This window comes from Prunus persica, chromosome G2 (assembly GCF_000346465.2).
Source record: "Prunus persica cultivar Lovell chromosome G2, Prunus_persica_NCBIv2, whole genome shotgun sequence".
Taxonomy (NCBI): domain Eukaryota; kingdom Viridiplantae; phylum Streptophyta; class Magnoliopsida; order Rosales; family Rosaceae; genus Prunus; species Prunus persica.
The window spans coordinates 11724681-11729333 of record NC_034010.1 but is presented as its reverse complement, the minus strand read 5'-3'; the positions used below and the strand labels follow the sequence as shown (position 1 = coordinate 11729333).

General features: G+C 36.1%; 1 long non-coding RNA gene across 1 annotated transcript; it reads right to left on the bottom strand.

The window, feature by feature from the left end:
• LOC109946985 lies at positions 2879-3704 on the bottom strand. Its single transcript, XR_002269977.1, has 2 exons — positions 3589-3704; positions 2879-3411 (listed from the first exon to the last, which is right to left on the bottom strand). It is a non-coding gene; the product is annotated as an uncharacterized LOC109946985 (long non-coding RNA).

Here is a 4653-nt window from a genome sequence, read left to right as displayed (position 1 = left end):
AGCAGATAGTCAATCGTAGTTCCGCACCATATTAGTCCAATCAAGTGAAAGAATAAATTAATGCCTCATCCATGTACATACTATTTCCATAAAGTCAGGAGTTAATTACTAAATTTGTTCGCTAAATAATACGACATTATAAAAAGAAAAAGAGATTTGGGTGGTTATATAGGTAGGGGGAAAAAAAGGATAGATGGTGTCTAAAATAAAGTTAATGTTAAGAGAAAACAAAAGGAGAAGTGTTGATAGAAAATGAACAAAAAGAGAAAAGGAAAAAAAAAAAAAAAAAAAAACCAAAAGGGGTGTGAGCTCAATTTTCAGAGAACAAATTTGACGACTTGTACTTAATATCATTTTATTGTAGTTTTGCTCTTGTTTGTATACCCGAGTTTAGATCTGAATGTATTGCAGAATTTTCATAGAAACATTATCTCTTTTTTTGCATTAAAAAAAGTTTAGACAATGAAAAGAACCATAAATATTGGCCTCCTCTCTTCCAAAAAAGAAAGCAACCGAGCTTTAGAATAATCGAAACCTATATATGTCAATGTCATAATGATTTTCCATTCGTCATTCCGGTGTTGCTAACGTTGGTCCAGATAAGATATCCAGTTGATCAAGACCTGTTTCAAACCAAGGTCTAAAATATCAATGATATCGGAAATATCGGTAATCCAAAAATACGAAAATTTCGATGGAAATATCGAGATATTATCGATATTTATAAAAATTAAATAAAAATCATAGAAATGGTAAGAAAAACTTGAAATTTTTTATTGAAACTTTAGAGGATGTTTATTTAATCAATTATTTATTAGTTTATCATAAAAAATTGGAAAGAAATGCATTGCATGATGGATTTAATTAATTTAAGTTCATTATATAGCAAGCTGACAAATACTGTGAGTGTAGAAAATATGTAGTAATTAATGAAAGAAGATTAAACACACCATAATCATTTATATATAATGATTTACTATAATTTTTTACACTTTATACATTGTATGGTAAGATACATGAGTAATTTAGTACCATATAGAGCTCCTATGAGATTCAAAATTTTCACTATCTTCATCATCTCTATGTGTAGAGTAAGTGTATTGTGAAGAGTAGTCATCAAATGATAAATCCCAAAATAGTTTTGCATGTAATTGTTAACATGTCACCCGTATGGATCTCAGATTGGTTGACGTTGTCCATAAGCAAAATCATTTGAAGATTGGGTCTCAGATTCTTTCTAAGCGCGGCTCGATTTCATCCCAAAAGGCAAAGGTCAAAGACTCACATTCTCATGTGTAAATCTAATTTTTGCAAAAACAATTCAAAACAAAACAATAAAAGTATACATATTTTAGCATATTATCACAAAAACATAAGCAACATGGTGGTTAAGGCATTGGAGGAGTGAAATGGCAGGGGTTTGAATCCCCTTTGTGTGTGTGCTTTGTATTTTTTTTTTTCATTACATCAATATTTTCGATATTATAACATTATTTTGACAAAATATTGCTGAAGTGTGAGCGAAATTATCGACATCGATATTGTCAATATTTATACGATATGTGTATGAATATGTTTCCGAAATATCCGTAACTCGAAAAAATGATAATATCCTTGATATTATCGATATTTTAGACTATATTCCAAACACAACCTACGGTCATGAAGGTTATGCTGTCTTGCTTACTTGCATATTGCTTGGCCTGCGGTTTGTCCGAACTAATTATACGGCATAGTCGTCCTTATCTTCATCCTCGTCGAGAGAGATGCATGTGCTCGTTTTTGGTGTCGTATGGCGATGAGGGTGTTTGGTTCAGTCTCGATTACTTCGCTTGTGTCGATTTTGTTTCCACAAGAACGCTACTGGCAGCCTCTGCTTTATATTTTGTGGGTGGCTCAATTGCTGTTGCTATTGGGCTTGCTCCGGAAACTGGTGAGAAGGAAATATCCAATTTTGCCACAGACCACGATGGATATGCGAAGGCCCACAAGGATAGTTATCAATATTGGGCCACCATTTCCAATGGTTTTTGGCAGGTAGTGAAAAGCAATTAAACCCTTTCTAATTCCTGATTGAATAAATTTGAAAATTTAAACTCCCTTAAAATCTATTAAAATCGAAGACATGAGCTTAGTTAAGTTGGCTAAAGAGGATGTGCTTTCCACTCAGCAAATCTCCATTTCTCATAATTTAGACTAAATTAAAATAATATGAACATATCACTAAACAAGCAAACGTGTACTTCATGTAACTAATTCATATTATTTATTTCAATAAGATCTTTGAACATACTGCTATAAAGTATGAACATTACATGTCGGTCACTTGTGTTGACTCATTTGGTCATATACTTTCTTGTCATATAATGTATTGAAAAAAAGCATAACAACATAGTACTTGTTTTTTTTTAAAAAAAAAAAATTAAACATTGAGTGGGTGTGGTCCCAAATACTTACTATTGTCAACAACACCATTTTAAACGTATTCCTCAATATGCTTCACAAAATTAGGAAAGGAATCTTGATAATTTGATAAGAAACTCTAGCTTTTGCCTATGCTTCTCCACCTGCATTTTACATATACTTTACAAAATACTACGTGTACAATTTACCATCTTTTTTTTCTCAGTTCATTTGCCTCAAATTGCAAAATTTAACACTTCAAATGGGAGTGCCATCTTATTTGTATCATATTAACGAATCATCTCGTGAGTATCGTTTCAAATAGATGCACGACCATCATAAAATAGATCCTGAACATATATATATCATATTTTTATTAAAAATGTGATACGTGGAATGGACACAATGATTGATTGAAATTATACAAATATCCTAATAAAATGACAAATGAGAGAGAGAGAGAGAGAGAGAGAGAGAGTATAAACTGAGTGTATATATATGTTTGTTGTAAAAGTCAAGAAGGTGGAGCCCACTTACTATTTGGTGCATGAAGTTATTGCACATTCACGGGCATCACATTTCCTTGCCTATAGATATCAGATTGATAATACTAAGAGAAATGACAATAATGAATGAGAAAACATTCTCTTCTCTCTCTCTCAATTTCCTCTCCATTTTCTCACTAGATTTATAACACGTTATCAGCACGAATATCTCTAAAATACCAGCTGAGAAATTCGATCAAATCCTGCAGAACCAAGTTTGCTCATAGATTTGTTCGATCTCTCTTGCAAATCAGAAACTTCAGCTGCCACTGAAATCTCACCTTCAATCCTTCTTTTCTCTCTGCAACAACAATCTTCAGCTTTGTTCTCTGTTTTTAACAGAGGACTTGGCTACCCAAATCAAACACCAGCGGGAAGAGTTAGACCAATTCCGGACGTGGTTCCTGGGTCTTCTCTCATGTGCCCTCCTCTCATTTCTCAACCAATTCTACTCCCTACAGAGCTGACAGGCCACACAACAAGCAAGCAATTTTCACTGGATTCTCTATGAAATTGATTTCATATCTATCACAGAGTCGAATTCATATTCACACAAAACATAGCAGATAGATGTGAAAAGTTGAAAGATAGACCAAACTTATACAAGCACGATGGGACTTCGGTAAAAAGAGAGAAATACCAAGCGTAGCTGTTAAGCTCTACAGCGTGTTCTTCAAGTTCCTCTTGAAGCACCGTTTGCAGAATCGGATCCATACCCAGCTCTAGCTTTTCATCTCCGGCCTCCGCCTTCTTCAGCCACCACAAGGACCACCACTACTACAATCAGCAGATCAATCTCAGACAGCAGCCGGAAAAACTGGTTTCACCGATCGGAACTGGTGGCAATTCCGACGAACCCAGCTGAGACCTCTTGAGCTTGCCAAGGCCTCTGCTTCCAATAACAAGGAGGCACAAGGGAATCTTGTCAATGGCCTGTTCACAAGAACGAAGACGCTGCTCAACGACATCTCTGGAGAAGCTCGGGAAGGAGAGATACTCGCGGTTCTCGGCGCGAGCGGGTCGGGCAAGTCGTTGACGCTCTGGCGAATCGGATCGCGAAGGGAAGCTTGGAAGGAACCGTGAGCTTAAACGGCGAGGTCTTGGAATCGCGGCTTCTGAAGCTTAGAGAAAGAGAGAGTGGTCTCTAATTGGATTGAAGAAGTTCGAGACTCTCTCTTACCTTCCTCTCCTATCTGCCGAGTCATTGGCCACCTTGGAATTTGAGTTGGGGGCGCAACTCTCCCACTGGAACTTGCTCTCTTCTGCGCAGCACTCAGACATGGAGGAACTGGATGAAACAGTTCATAACTGTCGGCAGAAGTAAAGGTCTAAGTCAGATCTATAAGTTGGAATAGTTTTTGTCAGGCAAGTGGAAGCAGTGGGTCTGAGGAAAAGAGATAAGTTCTCTGTTTTTCTTTATCCTATTTTACCTTTAATATTATACAATTATATTGATCATAAAAAGCAAGTGGAGGTGTACAGGAGGAACTTCTGCAGGTTCATGTTCATCAATTTTATTTACGAAATTATGGAGCAGACAAACGTGAAGGTTGACGAGCACTATGGTTTGTCTCAACTTTTCTAATTACATATATTAATGTAATAATATTCTATTGTTTCCTATTTCCTCTAGCTTTGAGAGGAATTCCACCGAAGACAAAAAAAGGGGAGGAGACAAACGTGAAGGTTGACGAGCACTATGGTT